General features: G+C 40.6%; 1 protein-coding gene across 2 annotated transcripts in view; it reads right to left on the bottom strand.

Moving 5' to 3' along the window:
* LOC150090778 (uncharacterized) overlaps positions 1–20,414 on the bottom strand; it is a 144,626-nt gene that overhangs the window by 55,574 nt on the left and 68,638 nt on the right. The window contains exon 1 of one of the 2 annotated variants that reach the window (XM_090372639.1): positions 14,200–14,272. The exons of the other annotated variant lie outside the window; for it this stretch is intronic. The gene's annotated coding sequence lies outside the window, so the exon portion shown is untranslated. Of the gene's footprint in view, positions 1–14,199; positions 14,273–20,414 lie in introns of those variants that run through there. 2 annotated transcript variants of the gene reach the window in all.

Here is a 20,414-nt window from a genome sequence, read left to right as displayed (position 1 = left end):
CCTCACAGCTAGCTTAACAGCAAACAAACAGTTTGGCTTTAAACCGGGAAACTCAACCCTCGACGCACTGGAATGTATCCTTAACATGGCGGAGAGCTGCCGACAAAAATACTTTCTCCTCATCTCTATTGACTTTGCAGGGGCGTTCGACGCCCTCTGGTGGCCGAGCGTCCTCGCAAGACTCAGGGCAGCCCAACTGCCATCAAATCTATTCAGCTGCATAAGAAGCTACCTAACAAACAGACGGATCCTGGTACAGGCCCCTTACTGCAAGGTAGATCGACAGATACACCGAGGATGCCCCCAGGGCTCAGTATTAGGCCCCCTCCTGTGGAACTATGTATTGGACGAGTTCCTCTCCCTCGACTTAGGGGGTGTACAGGCATTGGCCTATGCAGACGACCTATCCCTAGCCCTTACTGCAGATTCAAGAGCCCAATTAGAAACTCTCGCGAATGCAGCAGTAACCACACTGCAAGAATGGACGGAAAGGCATCGGCTCACCATTTCGGCCGCCAAGACTAAATCCATCTTACTTAAGGGCTACCTAACCCCAACTAGACCGCCGCAAATAAGAATCAACAATAGGACAATTAAGCTAGTCACAGAACTAAAGTACCTGGGAGTTATCCTGGACCGTAATCGGTCTTTCACCCCACACCTAAAATATATACAGGCTAAGATGAAAAAATACGCTGGCATGCTTGCCAGAGTCACACGTTGCGAATGGGGCCTGAAAAGGCGCACACTTGCGATCCTTTATAAAGCAGCCATTATCCCGGCAATCGCATACGCCTCCGGCGTCTGGTTCCACAAAGCCTCAACAGCGGTAAACCGCAGACGACTGGATATCATACATAGACCCATCCTATTGACCCTCACCCGAGCATGCAAGACAGTCTCTACTCATGCACTACAAGTGATCACGGGCGCTCTCCCTCTTGATCTTGAGGTGATTCGCAATGGCATGCTTCAGCAACTCAGACGTGGCAAAGTCACAACCTTCCAGGACCACACTACGGACCCGGCTAATAACTGTGAAGTTGAGAAATACAGGCTGCAAACGTACTTGACATCGATATGGCAACAACGCTGGACGATTTCTGACAAAGGAGACATCACGCGAAGGTTCTTTCCGAACTTGCAAAAGGTGTACCCAAAATATCCGACATGGCTCTGCCCTGGTCTCCACGTCACCTACCTTCTCACAGGACATGGAGCTATCCGCCACAAGCTACACCTCTTTGGACTGACAGATAACCCAGCCTGCGCATGTGGTTCCCTCGAGACCTGGGACCACCTGCTACACGAGTGTGAACTGTACGAAGATCTGCGTGGACACCTCATCACACGAGTCCAGTTCAACCCCAAAAATCAGGAGCACTACCTACTGGAGGACGAGGGAACCTACAATGCCCTAACCAACTTTGCTCAGTGCCTCTTTGTAAGACGCCAGACTCTTCCTTTGCCGGAAAATCTAGGACAACTAGGATAAATACAACAACAATCACAACAAATGATGAACCAAGATAAAACTGGACTGTGCCTGAACTGCACTCTCCCAAATACTGACCGATGGAGGACACCGATTCCATTTGAGAACTGTTAACCAAATGCATTGACTACAATCGGACCTTCGGGAGTCCTCCCTGACTGTGACTGAAGCCTATCCTACTGAATATCCACTAGTGGATGGACCTGGATCCCACGAGTAACTACTTAATAAAAGACGAAGCATGATCTGCACAAATGTCATACAGACCTGGACTGAAAACCTGGACAGAGATATCTTCACTCCACTCCTGGGAATACCAAATGGGGCAGCCCTGACACCTTGGCGCCCGACTGAAGCCACCCCACATGTATGCCCTGTGGGCAAATAGGCCAGCTCCCTTGCCTGGCCTACTTTCTACCCGTCCCTGGCGGGGGATGAGGGGACAGCCCTGCTGTCACCTCCCCTTCTCGCCACCCCTTCTTTTCCTTCTGGTGGGGCATGGGCATGCCCCACTGTAAACTGGAGTTGTCTTCCCTATCGGCTCCATACTTCTATCTATCTCCCCCCCAGTCTTCAGTCTCCCTCCCCACTCTACCTGCACGCTAGTGAACGCCCCACACAACCTAAATTCCACAAGTGAAAATCAATTTCGCCCACCATTTCTTTTGACCTCCTAGCACTTCCTCCTCAACGTGATCACATTTTTATTTATTTATTTTTATTTATTTTTATTTTATTTTATTTATTTATTTTATTTTTTTTTATTTTATTTTTATTTTTTATTTTTATTTATTTTATTTTTATTTTTTATTTTATTTATTTTATTTTTATTTTTTTTTTAGGTCCTAGCCACTGAAATCTCAGGAAATTAGGTGGCAGGACCTGCCAGAGTGAACTATATTCAAGTGGATACCTGGTCTGCCTCCACGGGGCGAAAGTGGGGCAACGTCGGGCCTCAGTAGAGGTCTGGCGGCTAAATGACCAGATGAACAACGGTACAAGGCATCACACATATACAAAGTCCATACACTTTTAAATCTCTGGCTTTTCCAGTAAACTGGTTCACATACAATGTAACCTACGCGGAGATGGGGGAAACCCCTGGTGCCGCTTGACCCTAAACACACTTTACACTTTACACGTCTGAGTGTGCGGCGCATCATCATTTGGAATATTGTTCTTTCATTCCCCATATTGTATTGCGATATCAACTATCGCACAGTGACCTGCCGATGAGCCATACAACGCGCTGCACCTTTTGCTCACCACAAACATCCATCTTGCGTAATCCTAAATTTACAGTTTTGTCGGCGGGAGGTTGTTTCATCCGTTCGACACCATTCTTTGTACACCTTAACTACAGTGGACCGTGAGCAACCGACAAGATGTGCTATTTCCGATATGGATGCATCCAGCGCATAAGCCCCTACAATCATGCCTATGAAATTCCGTGATATCTTTACTACTTCCCATAATTGCTACTTTTTCACTTTGACTTGCACGACCAGACGCAAATTACCACTGCTCCAGCATGCGAAGCTGTTCGGCTTTTTATATTGCGAACTATGCAGCACAGCCCATTATGGACGAGGATGTCATAATTCAGTGATCACTGAGTGTATACTGTATTAAACAAGATTGGTTGGGTAGTTGTAGGATTTTAGGCACATCAGACCATATTGCACCGTATATAATAAGTCTGTATTTTGCATGTGTTCTGTGATCGATTTGCTGTTTGCTGGACGAAAAACCCGAATTTCGGGGAGAAAAAGCCATGCTATCCTCGCCTGAGACCAACTAACTCTGCCACGTTGTGAAAAATACCAATAAAAATTCGTCCCGTCAAGGACAGGATTCGAAATCAAGTCTTTACCAATCGGTGTGGGGAGGTCAGTGATTATACCAACAGTGCTCCCCACGAGGCTGGATCATAGAAGGGATTTAGCTACCATCTCCGCAACGTTGTCTAAGTTACATGAATTATTATTATTAGCCACATAGTGCAAGGAAGCGTGAGGCTTATGCTGCACCACCCAAAAAAAAAAAAAAAATCCGAGAGAGAGAGAGAGAGACCTCTGTAGCCAGGAGCAGCAGTGCGTAGCACACGCTTCGTGACCACCAAATACGGAGGATGCAGAAAGGTCAGGGAATGACCACCGAATATCCCCGGAGCAATATGGCATTAGTTGCTAATGCTCCTAAGAACCAAACAACAATAACCAAGAAAGAGAAGAATGATGATATCCAGCTCAGGACCCTGGGTGTGCCAAGCCCACACGCACCAGATGTGAGCCCCCGGGGTTATACACTATATTCCAAATATAGTAAATAGCCAAATAATCTTGTAAGGGTAGATGTAGATACCCTAGTTCAAAAATCGGAAAAGCGATCGAATTTTTTTTTTTTTTTTATATTTGCAATTTTACTCACACGAACTCAAATCCTAGGATTTACCGTTATCAGAGGTAAAAGTCCGAATTTCTTGCTTTTATAATATTTATATATAATGCATAAAAAGTCACTTAAATTTATTTTTAAAGTTAATTTTGCAATTTAATTATTGCATTTTAAGTAACATTTAATTAGTGTAATTTGCTAATGTTAAATTAATAGACTCAGTCTGGCCAGTGAACTCCAATTTAACAATTGTTGAAGAGAATATGCGAGGACCGACAAAATATCCGGAAATCAAAAGAAGAATGTGTAGGGAAATGAGAGGTCACTCCATAGGGTATGTGGGCTGGAGTGTATGGGGCACTGAAAATATTGCAAGGTTGATGCCTATTCCAAGCATAAGCCTATTTATATTTTGTGTCTGCAGGAAAATTCCCAATCATTCGAAAAAAACTAATGGAGCGTATAACAGCATATATAACCCGGAAACCAATCCGGAATTTTCTGTCGTGGTAAATAGTGTAACTATTTCTCATATACAATGGAACGTCGATTATCCGAACCGTCGGTAATCCGAACCAACGAAGAAATTAGCAGATAGTGCCACCCACATACTGCGCATGTATCTATCTTGTTTTATCTTCCTATACATTAAAATAATTTTCCTCCTAGTGATATTTATTCAGCCAATAGGAGAAGAGGGATGCGGGTTAGGTGGTAATACAAAAGCTTGTTGTCATCCTAGATAAATCTCGTGCGCGCGATTTCTTTATTAGCATGACTACGCGGTACCATTCTTGAGTTCCATACTTAATGTATTTATGTATTCATAGCTGAGGAAAAGACACACACAGTGTCGAAAGCTTCTGTAAGTATTTTATTTTATCAAAAGAAGCCAGCGCAGCCCCTTAGTATTAATTAAAATATTTTAACAAAAAGCACATTTAAATCATAGCTAATAAAAACCTTTGTTTACAATATCGAGTGACGAAACTGAAACCCCGAAGTGTTTTAATTTCTTTCAAGACCAGTCACTTTCTATAACACAAACTAATGATAACTATCTATATTATTATTTCCGCCAGTAAACTAGAACATCTGAATGAGTCCACATTCTCTGAAAACTGTGAATAATGTTCATGCCTCCTATGTCAGTTAATTAAACCATTATTCTCTCAAAATTTCGGAGATAAACGAAAAAAAGATTTCTTTCAACTACTGACGTGTGAACGTGATACAGTATAACTACTCGTGTTTAGTTGAATGTAAAATCAAGAATATTTACGAACATTAATGATATCGCGTTCACGACGGTTTATACTCACATGGGCATATTTCGACGTCAAGCCGTCATTTCAGTGGTCATTAACCTTTCCTATCGACCGCTAGTTCTCTGCCTCGAGATATTAACATCGTTTATACATAGTCATCAAAAGTTTAAAGGTTAATTACAAATTTCTAAGGAAAAAATGATGAATTAAATTAATACGCAAATGTCTGAAAACAAATCGGCCGAGGTGAGAGTGGGAAGCAAAATTATATTTTCAGATCTATTAAGATCGTGATAACCGAATTAAATTGATAATCAGCGACCTATTTTAATAGCAGGAATGCGTTAAAAACGAAATAATAAATACAAATTTGCAGTTAATGGATAATTAAATTGGTATGATAAGCTCAAGGTTTCACACATATATTTTATTTTTTTTAAAGTTTTCTTAAACAACGATTTAACCCCAAGTCAGAGTAAGTAATCAAGCATATTTCGAATTACAATTACAAATTTTAATAAGTGATAAGCATTAGCGTCCTATAAAGTCACATTCCTAAAGGCTGCCGTAGCCTAGTGGTCAGGCGCGCGGGTACATAAGTACACGTGCCTTGAGTGACCGGGGTTCAAGCCCGTGACTACTGAATACGGTGCTGTTTCATGTATTCTATCTTGTGAACTCCTCTGACCGTTTGGTCGTCCCGGAGTATAAGCAGAAAATTTATTTAATAAGCAAGGGGACATATAGTTCTTGCCGTCGTGTGTAGCACAGTTGGTAGAACCGCCATCCTCCTTCACATAGGGTGGAAAAGACCTGAGTTCGAGTACTGTCGATGAAAGCAAGAATTTTTCACCACGTGGCTGAGTTAGACGTAGCCGAATGGTCAGCAGCGTGAGTGCAGTAGCACGCCCTCTGAATGGACCGGGGTTCAATCCCGTGACTGCTAAATACGATTAACTTTTGTATTGATGATTTATTGTAAATTCCGCTGACCTGGTTGTCGTGCCGGAGTATAAACAAGAATTTTTTTTTTTTTTTTTTTGTCGGTCTCAGGCGAGGGTAGCGTTATCTCCAGGAAAGTCTGGTTTTTCATCCAGCAAACAGAAAATCGACCTCAGAAGATAGGCAATTTACAGATAATATACACGTTGCAATATGGCCTTAATTGTTGATGCTCCTAAACCCTTCTGCAACAACAGCATAGTTCTTTTCAAAATCATTTCCGCTTTTAAATTATTAAACAATTTTTAAGCCCTTTCAATTACCTTTGAGATCGCTAACTCTACAACAGTATAAAACCTAGAAAACTAACGTCTGTGTAAAACTTGGGATGCAATATAAAGCAAAAAAAAAAAAAAAAAAATTGCGTTGCAAAATAGTACGATCACCATATTGCAGTAATTAATTAATTAATTAATTAATTGCGAACGAAAATGCATACTAGAATGACATGAAGCGGTATCAGAATATGTGCGCTGCTGCATTTTGTAAACGCAGTTTCTTGTCATCTGCAGTGCTTACATATACAGGGTTGTTAAAATTAAAATATCCCAATGTAGAGGGCTCTAGAGCGAGTTCTAAGGCTCGTACTGAAGAGAAATTTGGACAACAGGTACAATAAAGAATGCGCTCGCCATTTATTGGAGAAAAAAAATTAGTTACAAAATTTGTCACTTTATGGCAATACAAATAGAATAGAATCCTTAATTGCAGCATAATATACATACAATTAGTCCCGTCACAGCATGGTGGTGCCAGGGGTTTACAATACATATTTAAAAAAGAGATACACATGAGAAAAACCATATGTTACATCAGATTATTGGAAAGCAACAAAGTACAGTTTTACATTTCAGTTCGACGAGGATTTCCTTCCTGTATTTTTTTATTGTTGACCACTTCTTGGAGGTCCCCGTCGATGGCTTGCAGTGAGGGCAGCATTTGCTTTGGTAGGAATCTGCCAGTTATGATTTGCTAGCAGCTGTGCTGAAGACCGGAGATAAGGGGGAGGAATGCGCCGAGTGCAGTGATCCCAGAAGTTCGGCTCTGTAATTTCCGGTGGCCATCTTGATGGTGAACAGCAGCCTTCTTTCTCCGATGTAGGATCGGAGCCTGCGTAGTTGAAGGGCATCTGCTAACTGCGTTGATCTGAGAGCTGGGGGAAGGTGGAGTTTGGTGTTAGCCCATTTTAGAAGCCAGAATTCGGCAGAGAATATCCTTTTAAATGTTGGATTCGGCAGCCGAGGCCCACATCTCTGAAACATACAGTATTGTCGGGTAAAGGATTGATACGATGTATCTTTTTACCAGTTGTGGGTCGGTGGTGTGGAGCAGCTGTTGTTTGGCGACCCAGCGTAGTGAATTCAGCCACGACTGTATGAGGTTTACCTGATCGTTGAAAGATAGTTTGGAGTCGAAAACGACCCCCAGATCTTTGTGCGTTTGAACACTTGGAACTGAGGAGCCGTTAAGCACAAGCTCCAATGTTGTTGGGCTGCCCTTTAGTGAATAAATTATTTGTGCCGATTTTAGGGGGTTGATTTCGAGGTTGAAAATATTGAGGTAGTCAGCCCTGTCCTGCAGTTTGCTATTGATTTGCCGAGTGGTTTCGGCTGCCGATATCCTAGTAAGGAGCTTGACATCGTCAGCATATGTGATCCAATTGCACTTGTTGGTCACAAATGGCACCATGATTGCTGAGAAGAGAACTTCAGACAGAACTCCCCCCCCCCCTTTGAGGTACACCGTCTGTTATGACGCGTGAAGGTCTTTATTCCGATCTTTAGAACAAGGGTCCTCTTGGATAGGAGAGATTCTAGGAACCAGAGAACATCGCCGCGAAAATTGAAGTAGTTTTCTAAGAGACGTAGGAGATTAGGTATATAGATGGCATCAAATGCAGAATGAATGTCAAGATATATAACTGACAATTCCTGTCTTTGTTCAAAGGCTTCTAAGATGTGCAGTGTGGTTGTTGCAAGGTTAGTTATAGTTGACCTTCCTGATATCCCATAGTGTATTTGCCGAGGACTGTCACAGAGAATTTGATGGGTGACAGACGGTAGCAGTGCTTTCTCCAGAATTTTTAGCAATAGAGGCGGCGCAAGCGATGGGCCTATATTGGCTTCGGAGCGTCGATTGTTGGTGCTTAGGAAGGGGCCGGACAGAGTACCTGTTCCACTGGGGTGGAAAGAAATGACCTTCGTGGCATCTGTTATATAGGTTGAGGAGTGAATCGATGATGAAAACGCTTCTTAAGCATTTGATTATGAACTGGGGGATGCCATCGTCAGTTGCTGTGAGAGAGAGAGAGAGAGAGAGAGAGAGAGAGAGAGAGAGAGAGAGAGAGAGAGAGAGAGAGAGAGAGAGAGTGTATTAATGGCCTGCATCAATTGTTGCTTGGAAATTCGGATAGTAGCGAGAGTATTAGTGGGATGAGAGTGGTTGAACAGTGGCAGGTTAGGTAGAGCTGGAGGTTGCTTTGAAAATCTGGCAACGTAGTCGAGCCAGTCAACCGGGTCGATGTTGCTGGAAGAACTAGCCTTTGTTCTGTAGAATGGTTCCCCCCCTTTTTAAGGTTCTATCGAGGTGCTTCTTAATTGCAGCTGATTTGTTTCTGTTGAATTCGGCCCTGGCTTGGGAAAATGAAATGCGATCTTGGACATCGCCGGAAGCTTTCCATTTGGCATGTAGTGATTGTTTGAGCTGGGGAGCACCACGATCTGGAGCGCGGAGTGATGGTGACTGTCTTGGTAGCGGTGTGAAGGGCGATGGTATTGATCCATTTGGTCATTAGACCGATTGCGAGGCTCAGTTCACATCCATCTAAGATGTTCCATGGGACTGTGGATGCAGCTTCAATGAAGAGTGCTGGATTCAGAAATTTTGGAGCAGCGACCTTTTGCACAGATTTGGTTTTGGGTGTATTGAAATATTTTTTGGGTAGAAGAGCTGTAAATATGATTGGTTGGTGGTCTGATTGAAACATGTCGGCTGTGGTTTCTTCGAGTTGACATATCGCCGAAGAATAGACTATGTCCAGTAGGTTTTGGTCTCTCGTTGGCTGGTAGTTAACTTGGAAGATTTGGTTTGATTGGAGAGGTTCTGTGAGCCGACTTTTGAGGTGTTGGGTAGATGGCGGAAGATTGAAGTCTCCACATACGATATGAGTGGCTGCTGGGTGCAGATTATTATTAACAAGTTAGTGGCTTCATCGATGGCCATCATAGTTGGCATTGGAGGAAGGTACAGGGCTGCGACGTCTATAATGGTATCTTGATGTTCCAGAGTTATCATTAAGGCTTCCACGTCTTGAGACAGTGTATGATGGAGAACTTTGCCGTATTGAAGATTATAGCATCTCTCTTGAAAAGCGCTACAACTGTTCAATGTGTCCTCCATTTTGGTCAACAACGGTTTCCATTTGATTGTTATTTGGTTTTTAGGAGCATTAGCAACTAAGGTCATATTGCTCTGGGATATGCAGTGGTCATTCCCTGACCTTTCCGCATACGCCGCATTTGGTGGTCACGGGCTCGAACCCCGGTCTAATCAAGAAGCGTGTGCTACGCACTGCTGCTCCTGCCCACCTGGCTACGGAGGCGCCGGTTTCCATTCGAAGAACAGCATTTTCTGCAGCAGAACGTAACATATCGTCTTAACCTCTGTATGTAAATATCACCCCCCCCCTAGCTTTCTGCTGTCCAGGGGGTGGCTCTTCGGCAGAGCAATAAACAGATTTAATAATAAAAATAAAATAAAATATCAACTGGAATAGCCAGCACATGACGTCTACTGCTGTCCTTCGGATCTTCCAGAGTTTGACATCCTTCCGATATACCTGGTTCTTCAAAAAAACCCCCCAACCAGAAGTCGCATGGGGTGAGGTCTGGTGATTGGGACGGCCAAGGTGCCTAGAAACAACGGCTGATGACCCGTTCATCTGTAAAGTGCTGCCTTAGCAATCTTTGGACACAACGCTGGAGGTGGGGTTGTGCACCATCTTGCATGATATGGTATCCTGAAGGCACCCACGTTGTTGCAGCTCTGGTATTGCAAAATTTGCCAATATTTCATAATGTCGCTGCCAGTGACGGAACGGGTGCTGGGTCCAGTCGGTATTACCTCTTCAAAAAAATATGGCCGAATCATTAATGTAGCCGTCAATCCACACCACACTCTCACTTTTGGAGAATGCAACGAGACCTTTTGGATAACTCGAGGGTTTTCTGTTGCCCAAATGCGACAGTTGTGCGTATTCACTTGTCCATTTAAGCAGAAGTGGGCTTCATTACTCCTAAGGATGTTCCTTGGCCAAGTGATATCCACTGTCATTCGCGCCAGAAACTGAAGTGCGTATGTGAAACGAATATCTGCATCACCATGCTTTAGCTTCTGTAGCATGCGCATCTTGTAAGAATAGTACCGCAACACCCGACGCATTACTAGCCTTACAGTGGAATACGGCATGTCCACTTCATGAGAAACAGCTGGCACACTTGCGCTACCACATGGAGATTGACTTGATAAATTCACGACAGCCATCTTTAACACGAGAGGAGTCCACTCGTTTTCAACCTCCACCTTGTTGAACACCAAGATATCCTGTCGCTTCAAATTTCGCAATCATTTTTCGGACAGCACAAACAGTCATAGGTCCACGTGGGCCTTATGCGCTTCTGACGCTGGAATTCTTTGATAGCCGCAGCTGCATTGTTCTGTTCTGATAGTACAGCTTCACTAATAGCGCCGTTTCCTGCAATGTTTTTGGCATTGCTGCTGTAGTGCAGGCAAACATCTAATGCATGATTTTAAAGAGACTGCTTTGCTTTTATACAGTACAGTAGAGTGAGTAGTGGCAATAACTTACGATTATGCAAATAACGTAAATTATTTGCATAATCGTAGCTAAACATAACATAAACGATTATGCAAACGATTTGCATAATCGTAACTAAGATAGTTACGCGCTATACAGTGACAAATTTTGTAACTATTTTTTTTCCCAATAAATGGCGAGCGCATTCTTTATTGTACCTGTTGTCCAAATTTCTCTTCAGTACGAGCCTTAGAATTCGCTGTAGAACCCTCTACATAGGGATACTTTAATTTTAACAACCATGTATATATCATATTCTCCTTCACCATCCAGATTTAGCCACTATTCCCCTTCCCCCACCAACTAGGTTTTTTCAAGTGAAAAATTTATGCTCCTGAAAGAATTAAGTTCGTTGAAAATTAAATGAATTCCAACAAGTAGAGGGTAAGACAAACACGCGCGCCACACATTTGTTCTGCAGACGACATTATGGAGTTTCCATATTGTTGGAATATGATCAACATTCCACCAACGGAAGACAATCAAGGTCCTTTAAGCGGAAGATTTTAAAACAAATTAGTTAGCAGAATATATATAAAACTTCATCATATAAAAGGCGAGTAAACAGCACTTACAATCTTTCTGTACAAACACTACTGAAAAGTGTGCTTGCAGCTTGGTACAATGTCATTCACATGTCCATTATGTCAAATGGCTCGTGACCCGTGCAATGACGACACTGCCCATGTTTTTAAAGTACAAACGGGGAGAGTTTTAAGTTTCGGTTCGGGTCATTAAAGACGCTTTCAATAGGAAGATAACCGTGCTGTGTTTACGGTGCACGCTGATGGTTAAAAGAATTTAAAATAGAGAGAGGGAATGAAAGCGTTTTTTTTTTTTTTTTTTTTTACTTTGGATTTCAGAAGTCACAGTGAACTATCGTGGGGACTTGGATGCAATCCAATATTTTTGTGGGCGTATTTTAAGCATAAAATCTCAATGGAAACTCCAACAAACTTGCCAACTGAGTTTCCTATCTACCGATCCAATTTTTCTTTTTCTCCGACTTTCAAAATTTCACAGCAGTACTGCAACTGCAGTCCAGAGAGTAATTCATAGTTTCAGAGAAACTTGGATGTCTGCCCGTCCTTATATCATTCCATGTTTTCTCAGAAGAGGCAGTTTTTTTGTTTTTTTTTTTTAACGGCAAGCTCTACTCATTTTGATCGAGCTTTAGACTGTCTAAATTTGAATTACGCGATGCCGTGGGTGGAGATTTAAGGATTAATAATAGGGCTTTTACTTAATAATAGGGCTTGTTGTTTGTTTGTTATTTGGTTTTTAGGAGCATTAGCAACTAAGGCCATATTGCTCCGAGGATATGCGGTGGTCATTCCCTGTCCTTTCCGCATCCTCCGTATTTGGTGGTAACGGGCTCGAACCCCGGTCTAATCAAGAAGCGTGTGCTACGCACTGCTGCTCCTTCTCACCTGGCTACGGAGGCGCTAATAATAGGGCACTGGCTAACAGAAACAATATGGCGCTCACAGTGACGGATGCGCCCAAACTAGTGCAAAGTACTGTTGTTCATTTTCTCATAGCGGAGGGTATCTCCCCAGCAGAAATTCAATGGTGTATGGAAAAGGTCAACGAAATTACCGAACTTTTTTTTTTTTTGCTGAAGACTCTTTTGAATCACTTGTCATTGAGAAAAGAAAATGGGGGGGGAAAAAATTCAGATGTGTTTTGGGCAAATTTATATTAGTAAAACTAGATTATATACTATTAATTTTAAATTTGATTTATAAAATGTGAGTGAACAGGAATAAACGATTAACCTCCCCCACTGATTCTTTGAGAATTAGGTTTCCAAACCGGTCTTATGAATGGGATAAGTTTGGTGCATCTCAAGCAGCTGCTCTTGACACTTCAAAGGCTTTTGATCGTGTTTGGCATGACGTTCTTCTAAATAAGCTTCCATTTTATGGTTTGCCAACTGTTTTTTGTAACTGAGTATCCAGTTCTCTCTGACCGTTCACTGCGGATGATCAGTAGATGGCTCGCTGTCTTCTAACTTCTCCACTAATGTAGGGTTCCCCCAAGGTTCAGTTCTTTCTCCCACTCTTTTATATTAATGACCTTCCATTGACCAGATTTCCTATCCATAGTTTTGCTGATGACAGCATATTGCATTCCACCTTCCGGTTTGAGAAAACTTGTCCTACACAAACAGCTTCAACCTCTATCCACTACCAATTTTTTAAATGCCGATCACCAGTGGGGCAAAGATAACTTAGTTGATTTCAGTCCTTCTAAAACTCAGTCCTGTCTTATATCTCACAAAAAAGGATTCTTCTGCTCCTATGTTTGTCTTCGATGACACTGATTTCTAGACAAGATCGTATGTCTCTATTAGGGATTACCCTGACTTCTAATCTCTATTGGCATATCACAAATATTGCTTCCTCTACATCTAAAAAACTGGGTTTTCCCTTTGCTCTCGGCGTTACTTTTCTTCCAAACAGCTGTTCACTCTGTACAAATAGCAAATCCGCCCTAACATGGAATATTGTTCTCACATTTGGGACGGTGCCCCTAAAACCACTCTCAGGCTTCTAGATTCCATTCAAAAGAGGGCAGTTAGGTTAATTAATGACTCATCTCTAACAAAGCCTCTCCACTCTGTCTCATAGACGTTCTGTTCCTGTTGCATGCCTTTTCTATAGATACTTCCACGGGCACTGTTATTCTCAATTGGCTTCTATAATTCCTGCTCTTTCTTCCAAAGCAGTCTGAACATGTGCCGAAACCAGTAAACAACCTTTTACTGTCCAACTTCAAACTCACAGAACCAATTTTTCTTCTTCCTCTTTTATTCCTTCAACTTCCGTTTTCTGGAACAACCTTCCTTCATACGTATTTCCTGAAAATTACAATGTACAGAAATTCAAGTCAATGTCATCAAATATCATCTTTCATCTTCTCAACCCATGCGTTGTACTAAATACTATAGGTTTTAATACTATAGGTATATGAAAACTCCGTGCTTGGGGTTTTCATAAAAAACAACAACAATAAATAAATAAATAAAAAAAGGGAGGAATAATTTTAAAATATATGAAGTTCTTCACACGTAAGTATCGGAGCTTAAAACGTAAGATAATTTTCCATGAATTATCATAGGCAATGCCTAAGGTTCACTAGTTAAATTTTATGCTCACGTTGAATACTTTGGCGAGAATTTCCACTTTCTAGTCAGGTTTCATGGTTCATTTGCTATGCGGTGGTACAAACAGGCTAGCAGGAGCTTTACAGTGGATCACGGATTTGCCTTTGGTTCCAGAACTACGCTTTAGTCTAAGGAACATGTGGCACAGATGTATATGATGTCCTTGTAAGAAAGTTCCAACCGTCAAAATTGTTTTCTCTTTGAGAGTAGGATTTCCGCTTCAGAGCATGTGGGAGCACTAGACGTTCTCCACAGGGGAGCTGCCGATAAAAAAAAAAAAAAAAAAAAAAATTACTACTACCAATCTTCTCAGCGTGTTCTTTTAGGATCCGGGTATGCAGTGATGTGTCGTAATATAGCATATTATTGAATGGTTAATTTTCCATGCAATATGGATAATAAAATATAGGAGTCGAATTTTTATAGATTTATCAACTAATATTCTAAGTATTCTAAGTTAATGATCATTCAGCCATTTCCCCTGCTCGGCGCCATTTCGCTCAACCATATCACAAATGACTTTGTTCTCTAGAAAGCTTTAGTGCTTTTCTACAAACTTTGCTGACAGGAAAATCATTAAACACATCAACAGTAGGAAACTGCATTATAATTATAATTTGCCAATTCGCTTAAAGTGGAGCACATTACTTGCTTTTATTGTACAGTTTCTATTCCATTTTCCCTCGTCTTACATTTTAAATACTGGTTTCAATTTCCTGGAATGGATATTTTTATTAGTACAAGTTTATAATTAATGGGAATTAACGTTCTCATTAATTAATAAATATTCACAACTAGCAGCGCCATCTCTGTATTGCTTGAGATTTAGGCCGGAAGTAGGAAATATCACATTTTTCATGACGACGTCACCAAACGATTTCCTGTTTAGTGTTCTGTGGATTTGTATTATCGGAAATTCTTGTGTGAATTAAAATAATTATAATCTGTAAATGTATTCCAAGGCGTGAAGCGTGTTGGTAATTTTTAATCTCAGATCATCAGATTAGGTCGCATTCACAAGTGCCGTGGTCTCCTAGCTCCTGTTCTGTTGATAACAGTAAACATTAGGTTAAAAATAAAGCTGCGTGTTGCCGCTTTAGATATAAATCTGTGCACGTAATTTTAACCCTCTTTTGACCTTCTATGAAAAACCATTATGTGGCGTGTCGTTAGGCGCTAACCGGTTGAATGAAACATGCTCTGGGAAAATGCAAACAAGCTCGTCAACTATTTTTTTATTTGACCCCTAGTTAATAATCGTAAATATTTTGCAATGTGTTTCTCGAACTGCGATATTCCTTTCCCTTGATAATCTTCAAAATACAGACTCTGTATTTATTGGGTTCCAAATTTTGCGAAATATATGCCTCATACATCTTTGGCAAATATTCTTTCTGTACTGTGTGTTAATTTATTATTATATACACATGTCCGGCCCAATAACAGAAACTAATCCACTTTGCACTTGACAGAGTGCAAAATGGATTTAGCTGAAAACACAGTAAGAGGTATTCACAATAGAATAGTGGCTCCCTAAAGTGGACAATGAGCAAATTTCGCCTACCTCCAGAGCAAAGAACAAACCGCTTGTCCTAATCCCTTGGCATTTGTAATAAGATACCTACCCTGATATATATCTCTCGTGGGTAACAGTTGGTAGAATCACCGTCCTCCCCACACCACGTGGAAAAAAACCCGAGTTCGGGTACCGTCGATGACGTGAGGAATTTTTATGGGCCTTTTTCACAACATGACTGAGTTAGTCGGTCTCATGCGAGGGCAGCAAGGTTTTTCTCCGGGAAACTAGAGTTCTTCGTCCAGCAAATATGGCCTTTGTTGCTGATGCTCCTAAAAGCCCTACAACAACCTGATATATGAGAGACGGATCCCCTTCTCATCGAATATGAGAATAGGCCTAATTTCGTAACAGAATTTTTGAGATACTTGTTCTTTGAGGATTTCTCCCCAGTCGACGCTGATCAGAGCGTACCCTGATACCCAGAGCCGTGGCGAGGCGAACGAGGCACTTAACTCACGTGAAAAGCTGAAAGGGGCGCCAAAAGAAAGATTAAATAATTGCCAGCGTTACCATCATTAACAGTACGGCGCAATTTTTCATTCTTGCCTCAGGTTCTAAAATGGCTCGGCACGGCCCTGCGTGATACCGATCTCAAATATTTGTTCACTCGGAGAGATTCCTTCCAATCCCAATGTTATTAGTTATCCAAGCCTGGACTATGGCCTTTTAATGTTTGCAAGGAATAAAAAATTACCATTGCAAGATTTTACATCCAAAGATCCTCACAATCAACACCCGCAAGACTCCTGAAGGATTGGATCAGTGGTTATACTTCGCGGATTTAACTTCAGCGATTTAACTGGTTACTTTTTCATGGTTACTTTTTTTTTTTTTTTTTGCATTAACTTTTTTATTATTATTTTAACGTATTTTCTCCCATTTAAGCTCATTTTTGTTGTTACTTATACTCTTAAACCCTTAGCTTTTATGGAATTGCCCACTTTTTGATTATTCGCGCCAAACAAAGATCATTTATTTATTTAGAGGCTATTGAGATTTCGGCCGGACAGCGCATTTTTGTTTTCTTTTATCATTTTATTATGGAAATTTTATTAAATTTGAACCGGAAAACAAACTGCACATCCTAGTTTCATTTTAGAAAAATCAAGACTTCTCTCCCCCATCTTTTCTTTCGCTTGGTGGCACATGATTAAAGGAAGCGATCTTGAAATTGGAAAATTCTATGCATAATTCCAGTCTTATCTTCAGTTTACAAGAACACACACACACACATATATATATATATATATCTCTTCACTTTACAAGAACGCCACTTCGTTTTTTTTTTTTTTTTTTTAATGTGATTTCTCTTACAAAGAAGAACGATTTCGCATGACCTACGTATAACCTGGGGGCATCGGATAGCTGACACCATCGGTGTCATTTTCCATTTCGCAGTCGTGGAGAAATAGTTCAGATGGCCCTAAGGAAGTGTAGCAACTATTTTCACGAAATATCTGTATCGATAAACCCTCGATCATCCGAGATATACTAAGCCCTAGGTACTTTGATAACAGGAAACTCGATGAATACGGAATTTCCTATCCCTCACCCTCATTTCTCCCTAAAATGTGTCGAGATTTGAAAATTTCAATAGATCAACAAGAAAATATTACATAAACAAATAAATTAACGATTTTGAAGCCTTTAAAAATAATTAACAAATATGTAAATAAAAGCACGATAAATTCCTCTAAGGTCATTGTTTTCTGCTTCACAGATAGCTATCTTTTGTTGTTTTGGGAGTTTTCTGCCATAACTAACTACAAAAAAGTTTTCCTTCTCTATTCAACATGGCGAAAGACAATTTCAAGTGGCTGTCTTTTCAGTGGGAGTCATTTCAACCCCATTCGGTGATATATAACTGCTACTTGGTAAATGAATGATTCTTTTTAAAGATTATGTTAATACCATTTTGGATGAACATTAAACGAAAATAGCTGATTATTACATCGAAGGAAGCAGCCCAAATGTGAATTGAATCCGATTTCCTAAATAAAAATGCAAAATTATATTTAGAGAATCTGAAAATGATCGTACCAGCTTTACTGGTTATTTCATAAGGATTTAAAGAGCCAACGTATTCCTTTGTCGCTAATGGCTTCCTTGGCTCGGTTTGAGAGTTCTAGATAAAGCTTCGATGGTAATTATCCTGTTGTACCTATTTTTCTTTTAAAATATTTAAAACCGCATAAGTTATTAAATCAATTTTTACAGATATGTCTCCACTGTAGAATGGGGAGGTCCTATAATATTCGTCTAATGTGCATATGACAACTTTGACAAAGAATGAGCCCTCAACGTTTTAAATATAACGAAAGGTACAGGGCCAATTGTCCACCTGATCCATAAGATAAAATTGCACGGCATGATTTTCATTTAAAGGCAAAAATCAGAACAGCTTTGCCTGATCTACTAACTGATGAAATGGAAGAGGAAAGCTTGATAGAAAGAGGACTACGATTGAAGAAGGAAGATATTAACACTAAAAATTATAAATACTGTATCACAGATTGGAAAGGGAAAAGAAAAAGAAAAAACGCTCACAGTCTACAGGTTCTTTGTTGTGCGAACCCAAAGTTGTAAAGGACAGGTAGACATGGCAGGAATCAATCTGACGTAAGGAAAATTTGATCGATGACATTATTGATAAACATTCTTGAAAATACATATGCGACTGGTATTTTTGAAAGAAGAATGAAAATGGCTTCAGGGTCGGCGTTAAGGACGAGTGAACCGAGCAATCGTACTTTAGCGACGATGTGTCAACGAACATTTAAGGGCGTCTCTTGGCACTTAGGGAAACATCTCGTCTAGGATCGTTATTTAGGACTGCCCCTATGCGGAGCAAAAAGTTCCAAATATTTCAGCTAAATTTAAGAAACTACTTGAAAGTATGTATTATTAAACTAGAAGTGGAGTTGCGAGAAAGACTTAGGATTTATTGGAAGCAATGAACGATTCAGGGCTAAATAAAATTTGCACATTTTAAGATTAGCGGTTTCCAATAATGAAAAGTTAAGTGTTTATAATGTATTTGCATATTGAGTGTCGTCACCATGGAGCCATGAAAAAAAAATATATACATATATATTTTTTAATTAAAGGTTTCAATTTCTCTATCGATATTTATTTATAAGTTCAAACTCAACTCATCCCATGGATTATAATAACGCTACACGGAATGGGTGGGTGTCTTTACAAATAAATATTTAAGTTTGCTTTAGAATCACCTATGAATTTGAAGTAACGTAATAAACGTGACCTGCTGATTAATGTACGCATTTTCATTTTGAAAGTGAATTACTGATGATATTTATGTCAAGTTATTCGAAAAATTAACTCACAAGATCGACGAGTGTTCGAACCGCTATGATGCTACAATTAAAATGGTAGTTCCATCTTCACAGGGGTCGTCGTCCGTATCTTTCTGAAGTTTATTCAGCGACGTCTGAGCAGCTTTCCCCCTTTTTTTTATGTTTCCGGATAGCCCCATATGCGAACTTTCGTTAATAGGATTTGGTAATGCTTGTAGACCCAGCTGCTAGCGGCTTTCTTTCGCTCGCGCCTTACTGGCGCTGTTGGTATCGATCCCGGGAGAAAAATCAATGGCTCCCCACCGTCGTGGTCAGGTAGCTGCAACCTACATTTCTATGCGCGGTGTCTGTAGGAAACGGGGTCAGCTGACTGGGAAGGAAACCACATATTTATGAACGCGGCGACATATTCCTTTAAGCAACCAGCGGTTTACGGTGGCATTTGCGACAAGAATCTTTGTAATGGTTCGAGTGATGGCTTTTCATCGCGTAATCTGTTTCTTTAAGTAACTGAAGTATTTTTCATGTTCGGCTGTTGACACGCGACTCTAGTAGGTACATTTTCATCGTTTGTAGTTGTATCCGTCTCAGCTGTATGGCGTCTGCTGCTGTCAGATACTGACGGAAACACAAACTACCTGCTGGGTGCGTGTTGCTGTTGCTGGCCTTGAATTGTAGTTTGGAACTGAAGGAAATAAAGGGTTGACAATTTTCAAGATTGGTAATTGATTGATTTGTTGGCTGGTTCTGGCAGTATTTGAAGGCTGGGTGACGTTAAATTCGACACAGTACTGTATTTTGTTTTCCGTCATGAAGCTTTACTGGATATTAATGCGTACACACACCCACATACACACAAGGAGCTAATCATAAGATTAAATGGTACGTTGTAAAAGGACTAGCATCATTCAATAAACCTAAACCACGATTAACAGTAGCCATCTGTTATCAACTTATGTTCAGCCGGATTTGGGGATACATTATAGTGGCAATTATTCAGCAGCCTACTGGTACAATAACCGCCAGCAGATCAAGTACAGTATAAACAAATCGGAGGCAACCATATTCAGTTCATAAAGTTGGGGGGGGGGGGCAAGAAAATTATATTATGCGAAATAAATAGTACAGAAATATACCCACGTTTTCACAATGGATTAAACTCTAGTGACTAGCACGCATCTAGTGTGCTAGTCACTAGAGTTTAATTTACGAAAATTAAAAAAAAAAAAAGGAGAATAAAACATAATAAAAGCTGTTATCAAAGTAAATTTTATTTTAAGTTAGCGAAAGCCATAATCGAAAGTGTAAGTT

This window comes from Mastigoproctus giganteus, chromosome 1 (assembly GCF_048544385.1).
Source record: "Mastigoproctus giganteus isolate SK-2022 chromosome 1, ASM4854438v1, whole genome shotgun sequence".
Classification (NCBI taxonomy): Eukaryota; Metazoa; Arthropoda; class Arachnida; order Uropygi; family Thelyphonidae; genus Mastigoproctus; species Mastigoproctus giganteus.
This window is presented reverse-complemented; position numbering and strand designations above follow the sequence as displayed.